This window comes from Rhinopithecus roxellana, chromosome 5, assembly GCF_007565055.1.
Source record: "Rhinopithecus roxellana isolate Shanxi Qingling chromosome 5, ASM756505v1, whole genome shotgun sequence".
Lineage (NCBI taxonomy): Eukaryota > Metazoa > Chordata > Mammalia > Primates > Cercopithecidae > Rhinopithecus > Rhinopithecus roxellana.
This window is the reverse complement of record NC_044553.1, coordinates 92421340-92435445: the sequence shown is the minus strand read 5'-3', so window position 1 is coordinate 92435445 and position 14106 is coordinate 92421340.

Here is a 14106-nt window from a genome sequence, read left to right as displayed (position 1 = left end):
TACCTGTAGCTTAGCTCCTACTTATGAATGAAAACATGCGATATTTCGTTTTCAATTCCTGAGTTACTTACTTAGAATAATGGCCTCCAGTCCCATCCAAGTGACTGCAAAAGACATCATTTAGTTCTTTTTTGTGGCTGAGTAGTATTCCATGGAGTGTGTATTCCGTGGTATATATGTATGTGTATGCATATCACATTTTCTTTATCAACTCATGGGTTGATGGGCACTTAGGTTGATGCTGTATCTTTGCAATTGTGAACTGCACTGCAATAAACATACACATGCATGTGTCTTTTTGATACACTGACTTCTTTTCCTTTGGATAGATACCCAGTAGTGGGTTTGCTGGGTCAAATGGTAGATCCACTTTCAGTTCTTTGAGAAATCTCCCTACGGTTTTCCATAGAGGTTGTACTAATTTACATTCCTATCAACGTTTCTTCTTCACATCCATGTGAATATCTATTGTTTCTTGACTTTCTAATAATGGCCATTCTGGGTGAAGTAAGGTCTGATCTCATTGTAGTTTTTATTTGCAGTTCCCTGACATTTAGTGATGTTGAGCATTTTTTCATTTGTTTTTTGGCCATTTGTATATCTTCTTTTCAGAAATGTCTATTCATATCCTTTGCTGATACTTTTTAATAGAATCATTTGTTGTTTTCGTCCTGATTTGTTTGAGTTCCTTATAGATTCTGGATACTAGTCTTTTGTTGAATGCATAGTTTGCAAAAATTTGTATCCATTCTGTAGGTTGTCTGTTTACTCCAATGATTATTTCTTTTGCTGTGCAGAAACTTTTTAATTTAATTAGGTCCCATTTATTTATTTGTTGCATTTGCTTTTGGGGTCTTAGTCATAAATTCTCTACCTAGGCCAATGTCTAGAAGAGTTTTTCCTAGGTTTTCTTCTAGAATTTTTATGGTTTCATGTCTTAGATTTAAGTCTTTAACCTATCTTGAGTTAATTTGTGTAGATGGTGAGAGGGATCCAGTTTCATTCTTGTACTTTATGTATCTACTTTTATACCAATACCGTACTATTTTGAGTACTATAGCCTTGCAGTATAGTTTGAAGTTGGGTAATGGCAATGCCTCCGGATTTGTTCATTATGCTTAAGATTGTTTTGGCTATTCAGGCTCTTTCTGGTTCCATATGAATTTTAGGACTATTTTTACTAATTCTGTGAAAAATGATGTTGGTATTTTCATAAGAATTTATTTGAAACTGTAGATTGCTTTGGGCAGTATGGTCATTTTCACAATATTGATTCTTCCAATCCATAAACATGAAATGCATTTCCATTTGTTTGTGTCATCTGTGATTTCTTTCAACAGTGTTTTATAGTTCTCCCCATAGAGATCTTTCACCTCCTTGGTTAAGTATATTCCTAGGTATTTTATTTGCTTTGTAGGCATTATAAAAGGAATTGAGTTCTTGATTTGATTCTCAGCTCAGTCATTGTTTATGTATAGCAGTGCTGCTGATTTGTGTACATTGATTTTGTGACCTGAGACTACTGAATTCATTTATCAGATGCAGTAGTCTTTTAGAAGAGTTTTTAGGGTTTTCTTATATAGGATTGTATTATTGGCAAACAGAGATAGTTTGACTTCCTCCTTTCCAATTTGTTTGCTCTCTGTTTCTTTTTCTTGTCTGATTGCTCTGTCTAAGACTTCCTTTAAAAAAAGTTAGAGACAGCATCTCACTATGTTGTTCAGGCTGGTTTCAAACTCCTGGCCTCAAGTGATCTTCCCACCTCAGCCTCTGAAAGTATAGGGATTACAGGTGTGAGCCACCTCACCTACCCTAAATTTTATTCTTAATTTCTTCCTTTACCCATTTGTTGCTCAGGAGCATGTTGTTTAATTTCCATGTATTTGTTTAGTTTCTAATGTTCCTCTTGTTGATGTCTAATTTTATTCCATTGTGATCAAATAAGATACCTGATATGCTTTTGATGTTTAAACATTTTATAAGGCCAGGTGCAGTGGCTTACTCACACATGTAATCCCAGCACTTTGGGAGGCCAAGACAGGCAGGCCACTTGAGCTCAGGAGTTTGAAACCAGCCTGGGCAACATGATGAAACCCCATCTCTACAAAAGATACAAAAACTAGCCAGGCATGGTGGCACATGCCTGTAGTCCAAGCTACTCAGGAGGCTGAGGCAGGAGGATTGCTCGAGCCTAGGAGGCAGAGGTTGCCGGGAGCCGAGATCATGCCATTGCTCTCCAGCCTGGGTGAAAGAGCAAGACCCTGTCTCCAAAAAAAAAGAAAAAAAAAAAGAAATTTCTTTTTGTTAAACATCAAAAATGTTTAACATTGACTTATGTTATTTCCTAACATAAGTCAATCTGTGAGAATGTTCCATGGCTGATGAAAAGAATGCATATTGCTGTTGGGTGAAATGTTTTGTAAATGTCTATTAGGGTCTCTTTGATCTATGGTACAGTTTTTTTTTTTTTTAATTTTGTTTTTCTTTTTGAGACATGGTCTCACTCTGTCACCCAGGCTGGAAGGTGGCGACATGATTATGGCTCACTGTAGCCTCAACTTCCTGGGCTCAAGTGATTCTCCCACCTCAGTCTCCTGAGTATCAGCTGCTTCTACAGGTGTGCTCCACCAAGCCCAGCTGATTTTCTTTTTCTTTCTTTCTTTCTTCCTTTCTTCCTTCCTTCCTTCCTCCCTCCCTCCCTCACTCCCTCCCTCCCTCCCTCTCTCTTTCTTTCTTTCTTTTTTCTTTCTTTCTCTCTCTCTCTTCCTTCCTTCCTTCCTTCCTTCCTTCCTTCCTTCCTTCCTTCCTTCCTTCCTTCCTTCCTTCCTTCCTTCCTTTCTTTTTCTTTCTTTCTTTTTTCTCTCTTTCTCTCTCTCTCTCTTTCTTTCTTTCTTTCTTTCTTTCTTTCTTTCTTTCTTTCTTTCTTTCTTTCTTTTTCTCTCTCTCTCTCTCTCTCTCTCCTTCCTTCCTTTTTCTTTCTTTTCTTTTTCTTTTCTTTCTTTTCTTTCCTTTCTCTTTGAGATAGAGTCCTGCCCTGTTGCCCAGGCTGGAGTGCAATGGAGCGTTCTCGGCTCACTGCAATCTCCACCTCCCAGGTTCAAGCAATTCTCCTGCCTCAGCCTCCTGAGTAGCTGAGATTACAGGCGCATGCCACCATGCCTGGCTAATTTTTTCTTTTTTTTTTCCTTTTTTTTTTTTTTTTGAGACGGAGTCTCGCTCTGTCACCCAGGCTGGAGTGCTGTGGCCGGATCTCAGCTCACTGCAAGCTCCGCCTCCCGGGTTCATGCCATTCTCCTGTCTCAGCCTCCCGGGTAGCTGGGACTACAGGCGCCGCCACCTCGCCCGGCTAGTTTTTTGTAGTTTTTAGTAGAGACGGGGTTTCACCGTGTTAGCCAGGATGGTCTCGATCTCCTGACCTCGTGATCCGCCCGTCTCGGCCTCCCAAAGTGCTGGGATTACAGGCTTGAGCCACCGCGCCCGGCGCCTGGCTAATTTTTTCTATCTTTAGTAGAGATAGGGTTTCACCATGTTAGCCAGGCTGGTCTCAAACTCCTGACCTTGTGATCTGCCCACCTCAGCCTCCCAAAGTGCTGAGATTACAGGTGTGAGCCACCGTGCCTGAGCTAATTTTCTTTTTTTTAATGTGGAGATGGGGGTCTCACCATGTGACTCAGTCTGGTCTCAAACTTCTGGGCTTAAGTGATCCTCCCAACTTGGCCTCCCAAAGTGCTGGGATTACAAGCTTGATCCTGGGTAAGAGCTGTTGCACCTGGCTTATGGTGCAGTTTAAATTCAATGTTTCTTTGTTGATAATCTGTCTAGTGCTGAGAGGGGGGTGTTGAAGTCCCCAGCTATTATTGCATTGGGGTCTATCTCTACCTTTAGATCTAATGATATTCACTTTATATATCTGGGTGCTTCAGTGTTAGATGCATATATATTTACAATTGTTATATTCTCTTACTGCATGATTCCCATTATTGTTATATAATGTGCTTCTTTGTCTTTTTTTTTTTTTTTTTTTTTTTTTTTTTACAGTTTTCAACTTGAAATCCCTTTTATCTGACATAAGGATAGCTGTTCTGCTCACTTCTGGTTTCTGTTTGTATGGAATATCCTTTTCCCATTCCTTCGTTTTCTGTCTATGTGTGTCTTTACAGGTGAGTTAAGTTTCTGGTAAGGAGCATGTAGTTGAGTCTTATCTTTTCATCTGTTTAGCCAGTCTATATATTTTAAATGGGAAATTTAATCCATTTACATTCAGAGTTACTATCAATAGGTGAAGACTTATTCCTGTCATTTGATTGTTTTCTGATTGTTTTTTATGTTCTTTCTTTCTTTCTTTATATTTTGTTATTTACTTTTTCAGTTGGGTGGTTTTCTATAGTGATACATTTTTTTTTCTCCTTTGCGTATTAGCTCTATAAGTGAGTTTTATAGTTTTGCATGTTTTCATGGTGGTGATTGTCCTCTTTTCATTTCCAGATGTAAGGCTCCCTTGAGCATTTCTTGTAAGGGCAGTCTACTGGTAATGAATGCCCTCAATTTTTCCTTATCTGTGAAAGCTTTTATTTCTCCTTCATTGCTGAAGGATAGCTTTGCTTAGTATACTATTGTTAGTTGGCAGTTTTTTCTTTGAGTACTTTGAATATATCATTCCATTCTCTTTTGGCCTGTAAGATTTCTGGCCAGGCACAGTGGCTCATACCTGTAATCCCAGCACTTTGGGAGACTGAGGTGGGCAGATCACCTGAGGTCAGGAGTTTGAGACCAGCCTGGTCAACATGGTGAAATCCCATCTCTACTAAAAAATACAAAAATTAGCCAGGCATGGTAGCGGGAGCCCGTGAACCCAGCTACTTGGGAAGTTGAGGTGGGAGAATCACTCAACCCCAGGAGGTGGAGGTTGCAGTGAGCCAAGACTGTGCCATTGCGCTCCAGCCTGGGTGACAGAATGAGATTCTGTGTCACACACACACACACACACACACACACATAGAAAAAAAAAAAGAAAAGAAAAAAGATTTCTGCTGAGAAATTCATTGTTAATCTAATGGGATTTCCCTTATATGTGACTTGATACTTTTGTCTTGCTGATTTTAAAATTCTTTTGTTGTCTTTGACTTGTGACAATTTGATTATAATTTGCCTCAGAGAGAACTTGTTCAGGTTGAATCTATTTGGGATTCTTTGCACTTCCTCAACCTGAATATCCATCTCTCTCCCCAGACTTGGGAGATTTTCTGTTATTATTTCATTAAATATATCTTCCTCACCTTTCCCTTCTCTTCTCCTTCTGGAATGTCCATAAGATGAGTATTTGTTTGCTTAATGGTGTCCCATAAATGCAGTAGACTTTCTTCATTTTTTTCCTGCCACCTTCCCTCCCTCCCTCCCTCCCTTCCTTTCCCCTTTACTTCCCTCCTTCCATTCCTCCACTCCTTCCTTCCTTCCATCCGTCCTTCCCCTCCCTCCCTCCCTCCTCCCTCCTCCTTCACTTCCTTCCTTCCTTCCTTCCTTCCTTCCTTCCTTCCTTCCTTCCTTCCTTCTTTCCTTCCTTCCTACTGTCCTTCCCTTCCTTTTTTCTTCTTTCCTTTTTTTTATTTCAAAAGAGCTGTCTTCAAGTCCAGAAATTCTTTCTTCTGCTTGTTCTAGTCTGATGCTGAAGCCCTTGGCTGTATTTTTATTTCATTCACTGAATTCATTAGCTCTAAGATTTCTGTTTGTTTTAAATATCCATCTCATTTTAAATGTATATATATGTATATTCATGGATCTGCATGATAAACAGAGAGAAATACTCTATATTTAGCAATCAATGGGTACTGTATTTGAGAGAGTTTCCAGGGGATTTAAGACATTTGATAAAGTATCTCCACCCTAGATACTTTACATATGGACATGATATTATCTATACATTTAATTTGTATTATTAATATGTACCATTTCAAATAAAATAGCTAAAGGTAAATTTTAGCATAATTCATCCCTCCTTGAAATGACAAATTCCTTATTAACATAGTTTCACTATAATACTGAAAACTCAGTATTACAACATTGCCAGTTTGCTACTGTATATAAAAAAAATCTGTGCTCATTCTTAGAAAGTCAGGTGTGTGTTTGTTAAGATATCAGAGAATGACTATAATGAGAATAGAAGTAAAAACTCTTATTAGGTGAGATTACATATATTATTTTATTTTATTTTATTTTATTTTATTTTATTTTATTTTATTTTTTGAGACGGAGTCTCGCTCTGTCGCCCGGCTGGACTGCAGTGGCCGGATCTCAGCTCACTGCAAGCTCTGCCTCCTGGGTTTACGCCATTCTCCTGCCTCAGCCTCCCGAGTAGCTGGGACTACAGGCACCAGCCACCTTGCCCGGCTAGCTTTTTGTATTTTTTTAGTAGAGATGGGGTTTCACCATGTTAGCCAGGATAGTCTCAAACTCCTGACCTCGTGATCCGCCCGTCTCGGCCTCCCAAAGTGCTGGGATTACAGGCTTGAGCCACCGCACCTGGCCGAGATTACATATATTCTTAAATCTAGTGTGTATTGGCCAGGCATGGTGGCGCATGCCTGTAATCCCAGCACTTTGGGAGACTGAGGTGGGCAGATCACTTGAGGTAAGGAGTTCAAGATCAGCCTGGCTAACATGATGAAACCCCGTCTCTACTGAATATACAGAAATAGCTGGGCGTGGTGGCACATGCCTGTAATCCCAGCTGCTTGGGAGGCTGAGGCAGGAGAATCACTTGAACCCAGGAGGCGAAAGTTGTAGTGAGCTGGGATTGTGCCATTGCACTCCAGCCTGGGTGACAGAGTGAGACTGTGTCTCCAAAAAAAAAAAAAAAAAAAAAATCTGTTGTGTGTTTATTGAAGAGATTTAGGAAAATCTATTTGTGTAATTGGGATAGAATGCTCCAACATGTTTTTTTTTTTTCTTTTCTTTTCTTTTTTTTTTTTGAGACGGAGTCTCTCACTCTGTTGCCCAGGCTGGAATGAAGTGGCGTGATCTTGGCCCACTGCAACCTCTGCCTCCTGGGTTCAAGCCATTCTCCTGCCTCAGCCTCCCCAGTAGCTGGGATTACAGGTGTCCACCACCAAACCTGGCTAATTTTTGTATTTTTAGTAGAGCCAAGGTTTCGCCATGCTGGTCTCAAATTCCTGACCTTAGGCAATCCACCCGCCTTGGCCTCCCAAAGTGCTGGGATTACAAGCATGAGCCACTGCTCCTGGCCCTCCAACATCTTTTAAGATTAAGACCCCTGATGATTATTCATGCAGGGATAGGATTGAATCCATCCTCCTTCCTATGTAGTGTTAATAAAATTAATTTGCTGAGTAATGGGCAATATCCACTCATACTAAGCTATCTAATCATCGATTTGATAAAGAACAACAGCAAGAATGTACTTATTAAATAAATAAAGTGAATACAAAACTCATTATGTTCCCTAATTTTTAACAAAATATATTTTTGGTTTTCCTTTGGCACATCTCCTAAGTAGTTCACATCTTAAACAACAAACACCAAAAAACCAGCAACCAAACAACTCTTGTCTTTCTATGGCTAGTGGCTAGATTTTATGGTTTCATTATAGCTAATGACTTATCTTTTCAACACAGGAAATCTCTGGAAGGGAATTTTCCTAGGCTTTGGATAAGATAGGTGTGGGGGAAACTACACTGTTAATTGCTTTCAGAGGCTCCAACAGCTTAGATTTCACTGCCTGGGCCTTGATACCCCATAGGGAAGTGGAGCACACAAAACAGGAAACGGATAAAGGGTGACAGTCTCTCTGCCTCTCCCCTTATCCATCCTTCTCTCCCAATCCCCCAAGTGTACACACAGACACACACACACACACACACACACACACCCTGTTGGACTTACAAATACGGAAAAATGCTCAATTTTACTAATCTACAGTTTATCAGCCATTATTGCAGCTTGGTTCCTTTTGCGTATGTCTTTAAAAGCCTTCCTTAAAATGTAAATTATAGCCGGATGCTATAATCCTGTAATCCTAGAACTTTGGGAGGTGAGGAGAATGGATCACCTGAGGTCAGGAGTTCGAGACCAGCCTGGCCAACATGGCAAAACACCGTCTCTACTTAAAATACAAAAATTAGCAGTGCGTGGTGGTGGGTGCCTGTAATCCCAGCTATTCAGGAGGCTGAGGCCAGAGAATCGCTTGAACCTGGGGGCGGAGGTTGCAGTGAGCCGAGATTGTGCCACTTCACTCCAGCCTGGGTGAAAGAGTGAGACTCCGTCTCAAAAAAAAAAAAAAAAAAAAAAGGAAATTACTCTGAGTGGAGGGTTGGAATAATCATATCTTAAATTGTTAACCATCAACACCAGGGAGATAACTTAAGGCACTTGAGGAGGTAGGCCAATGCCTGAGGAAATGACAGACCCCTTAGGGGGCAAAGTGGATACAGATGAAGGAGGTGGACAAGTATAGAACTGGACCTGCCTCACCTGGCTGTACACCTCTAAATAATCCTGGTGGGTCACAGGTTGTTGACCCCATCCCAATTATTTTATCTTGCATTTGCAGCTCTTAGCAGGTCACCATATACTTCCCCTCTGTAACTGATTTGAACTTAACTCTGCAGGGGTAAATGAATTTTATTAAACCATTTTTTTCTTTTATAATCATGTCTAACATACCCATTTCGTAGAAAAAAATACAGGGCCCAGAGAGGTGAACTGGTATTTCCTAAATCTCAAGGCTAATTAGAATCCAGGTTTCTTGATGCCTATCTCTATATTTCATTTACTATTCCTCATAGACTCTTTAGATATCTGCTTAGCTCAAATGCAAATAATGTGGATATACCCACAGAGAAAATATTTTTAGAAAGTTTATCTATATGTAAGTATAAATAGATTTTCTGCACATCACTGGTATTTTGAAACATTGATTTTAAAAAGGCTCAAAAAAAAATAAAGCTCAGTGAGTACATTTTTGTTAATGCCCCATTTGTCTGTCAATCTTTAGCCAACCTCTGTCATCTGGAACACAGCTTTAAACTTGCATGTTAAGTGGAAAAACCTTGGAGTAGTAATGAAAATAATTACCATAAAGACCATTCACTAATGTTAAAAGATTTGAGGAACCACTCTCAGGGTCTACCCCAAAATGTATTGATTTATTTTTGTGCTCTACATAAGGATAATACTTTAACCAGTTTAGCAATATAGTTCCCTAATCCATAGCAATGAAATGATTTAAAGGTATGGATGACTGTTACCATCACTATTCATTCAACAAATAATTTTTAAGTGCCTACTATGCCCCATGCATAATACTAAATGCTGGAGAAACCAAGATGAGCATGTAAAGAGGCAAACATATACTTACAGTGATATGTACATTAGTGCCACACTAAAGGAAGGTATAAATCCCTGTCTAATCACAGAATGGGCTATGCACAATTCTACTTGTGAGAGTAAGACAAGGCTTCCTGAAGATGTGACATTGAGTCTTGGGGATTGGGTCGTTATGAAAGAATCTGGTTCCTTTGGGGAACAGTTTATGTGGCTAGAGATGTGAGTAGGCAGAGAGGCAGGGCCTGGATCTTGGAGACTTCGTATGGTAAAGGGTTTAAACGGTATTTCATAGGCAATGAAGAGCCATGGAAGGTTTTAAAGTGGAAAACAAGGCTGGGTTATGTCTTAAATTCTGAAAGTTCCATTTGGATGTAGTTGTAATGCGGCCAAAATGAGGACCAGACACTAGGATACCAGGTAGGGAGCAGCTGCAATAATTCAGTAGAGAAATAAGTGCCTAAATTGTAGGAGTAACCTTAGTAATGGAGAAGAAGAAACTGAATCAAGAGACAGTAAAAGAGCAGACTTGGATAGACTTGTGATCTGATAAAGGTGGGGAGAAGAAAGGGAGACAAGACTCCAGAGTGAATCCCAGATTTTTTGTCTGGCCATCTGGGTGAATAAATGTTGCTGAAACGAGCAACAGAGTCGGCGCAGGCTTAGGGAGAGTTTAATTTTCCACATGTAGAATCTTAGGTGGACTGGGACATTTTGAAAATATTTGTTAGGGAGCTGGATCTACCAGGGGACAGGTTCAGGCTGTGACAATCATCCTCAGTAGCAGTAAGTGGCTTTGGCTAACAGCAGGCAACAGAATAGACATAAGACATGGAGAGCACAAAATTCTGGAGACAGTTGGAGGGCAAACTGCCCTAGGTGCAGTTCAAGAGCTCCTGAAGTATCTCCTGTCTGACAGCTCAGGGCAACATGGCAATAGTTTCCTAGTTCTGGCTCTCCTGCCTCCTGCAACTCCATTCTCCAGATTAGCCATGGCGACATTTTAAAGTGTAAATCATGTTATATTACTCCTTGCTTAGAAGCCATGAGTGGCTTCTCAGACTCAGATTCAAACTATTTGAGACCAATAAAGCTCTACCTGTGATCTGCCCTTGCCCACCTCTCTGGCTAGATTTATCGCATGACCCCTGGAGTTAGTGCTGTAATCCAGACACTGTCCCTCCCTCAGGGCCTTTGTACCTGCTGTTCCCTATGTCTGGAATGCTCTTTTCTAGGTCTTGCTGGTTGGCTTCCTCTTCTTACTCAATTACCTCTGCTGAAATGTTACTTCCTCAGAGAATTTCCTTGACCAATCTAATGTGTGTCTCCCATCCTAACATTTCATATTATCAATTTCATTACTCCTTATTGTCAACTTTATAACACTGACCATTATCTGAATGTGTCTTGTTTATTCTTTACTATCTACTGTATTGGAAATGGTGATATGCAAAGGTAAATTTTCATTTATTGCTTCTTTTTTTTTTGATACAGGATTTTGCTCAGGTGATCCTTCCGCCTCTTTCTGCCTCTTCCTCTCAAAGTACTGAGATTACAGGCCTAAGTCACTGTACTTGGCCCATTTATTCTTTCTTAAGGGCAAGTGAACAAGTGGGATGGAACCGTATAGCTGAAGGCTTTGAATTTCCACTGAGGGTTTTCATTTAATTTGCTAGTTTCTGAGGAGCCACAGATGTTTTAATTAGAGCAATGATCTTGTCAAATTTTAAGAAATATTTGGTTAATGTTCTAAAATGTAACTACTTCATGATTGTGACCCTAAACGCATTGACTGAAACACTGTTCATGTTAACTGGTTTACTTACATATAAAATTGTTAAATGAGCAGAATAACAAGAATATAAAAGCCTAGACATAGTATCTGAAATTGATTTGATGACTTTAACTAGTTTTACAGAATTGTACCATTGGTTTCCAATTTATTTTATTAACCTCCCCTTCTTTGCAGTGTAGAAGCATAGAAAACCAGGTTATATAATTTTAAAATTAGGACCAAACTGTACCAAGGCCAAATTTTATATATAGTCAGCAGCAATGCCGTTCTACTCGTTACTTTCAGTGAAACTACTGGTGGAGCCAACCGTGGTGGTACCAGACTTTGGCTAATGGCAGTACCCTAGGGATGGGTGATATTGAGTTCTTTCAATAAGGTTGAAAATAGGTCTTTGGACCCTTCAATTTAATTCCATTAAACCCTACAGAGTAACTGCTGTGTGCCAAACATCACGTTCATTTCTCGGGACAAAAAAAAAAAAAAAAAAAAAAAAAAGCTGGGAAGGGGAAGGTACACTTCTTCCTTTTAAGGAGGATGCAATCTAATAATTTACCTCTATGTAGTACAGTTAATTGCATAATTATGCACAAAGACCAATGAAGGTTATTTTTCCAAAATCACTCCAATTGGCCTTATAACCATTTGTCAGATTTTGGAATGTTTGTTTTTTCTTTTCCTCTTCTTCCCTTTTCCAGGGATAGATAAAACCAACATTATTTCTTGTTTCTTTTCTAGTAAGATGAGGCATTCATACTTAAAAAAACACAGTATTGCTGGGTGCGGTGGCTCACACCTGTAATCCCAGCACTTTGGGAGGCTGAGGTGGGTGGATCACCTGAGGTCGGGAGTTCGAGACCAGCCTGACCAACATGGAGAAACCCCATCTCTACTAAAACTACAAAAAAATTAGCCGGGTGTGGTGGCACATGCCTATAATCCCAGCTACTAGGGAAACTGAGTCAGGAGAATCACTTGAACCTGGGAGGCAGAGGTTGCGGTTGCCATTGCAGTCCAGCCTGGGCAACAAGAGTGAAACTCCCTCTCAAAAAAAAACAAAAACCAAAAAACACCACAATATTCCCCAAATAATTTTCAATGCAAGGTATGTATAAATATAAAGTTTATTCAGCATAGTGTTTAGAAAAATAAGTTCACATCATTTCAGAAAACAAATAAACACTTAATTGTCCAGGCATAAACCCCCATTACAGTACAACATACATACTTTAGATCTCTTTGGTTGGGTAATTAAGCACAGAAATGTTCTGGAACATGCTCTGTGTGCCATCACCTAACAGTGCAGTAAAGACTCTGTTACCCCACCCCATGATATACATTCTGTATACAGTTTCTCTTTGTGTAAGGCACAGTAAAACCATATTGAGTATATAATTGGTTGCCTCTAAACATACAGTACATGCAACAAAAGAATATTTTTGAGAACCCTGAAAGCCAAAAGTCACATGCTATATAATTTTGATTAATAAAATGTATGATGGTAAATTAACATGACATGTATCAATTAGATACAAAGTAACTGCTAGGCTCTATTATCTAAGTTTTACAAAGAATTTAAAATATCTTTTGTGAAATGTAATTATTTTCCCCATAGTTTTCCTGAATTATTTTTATTATGAGATGATCTGTCAAAACATTTTAAAGAATGAAGAACTTGTGGCTATGAACTAATGCACACTTGTCTAGCATGTAGCAGGGCAGGCTGCCACACATGCCCAATAATCCAACTTTTAACATGCAAGATACAAGGGCATACACAGAGAGATTTAAGGTCAGTGTGCAATTTAACTATGGATTTTTACCTATGGCTATAGTATCTACCCGCCTTTCGTAACACAAGAAAGGCACTGAAACGTGTGTACAATTTAAAAAGTCTTTTCATTACTATAAATATACATGAGATATAAAGCAGTACAACACAGGTGCTCTTGCTTGATTGAGGAACAAATGCACCTTCTCTTTAAACAATAGACTGTCCTTTACTAGATTTAACTAAGAGCTAAATGCCAAACTCTGGCTGATAGAGTGCATAGATAGGCTTACACCAAAAATCCCACAGCCAGCAGCATGGGTTGGGTTTTGCAGGGAGTCATTTACCCCTATTTTGATCTTCAGGGATCATTAGAGGGTCATTTGCAGCATCTTCAAGCATTGGTTTATGTAAGAGTGAAATTCTGCCACATGAACTCCAAGGGTTCTGGGTCTGGCCCTTGGTGGCAAAAGACATTTGCAATTCTGTGCAAGGAGATCATGGGGTTTATCTTACTCCATTCACATATACATGGGCTACATACCAACTGGCCCTTATTCTACTGAAAGAATAGAAAAGAACAATAAGTTCTTTACAATGTGCATTGATTCTTACCTGGTATATTGTGTAGCTACCTGAAGTAATTGCAGGGTTATAATTACATCACGGTGGGAGTATGAATGGGTTTCCTAGGTAAGTCTTAAGTTTTGTGCTATCTTTTCTTTTTCATAAGGGAGAAAAGAGGAAGAACGCTGAATAAAAGAGAGGCTTATTATATTTTCAGAAAACATATAAAACATTTCCAGTTATATATATGTAGCATATATAACTTTAAAAACCTTCCCATCTCTCTTATTGGATGGGTATTTGAAAATAATTAACAAACTCTTGATATCTGCAGCAATCAAGTGGAAAACATCATTTTTATGTAAACTACACTACAGAGCCATGTAATTAATCTCAGTAACAGGATCAGCACACACCCAAAGGAAAAACAAGCTCTATAAGTTGTAGTAGAGTGGAAAAGAACTCTAAAACACCTGACTTTGTAAAACAAAACAGAAAACATCTAGCTTCAGCAGTTTAGGAACATTCACCAATTCTATAAAAAATGATGGGAGAGGAATTCTTCATAGGGTTCTTCATATATGCCTGCAAGTTTCATTTATGATAACAAAAGTTAAATCCTCTATGTCCCTTATTCAAC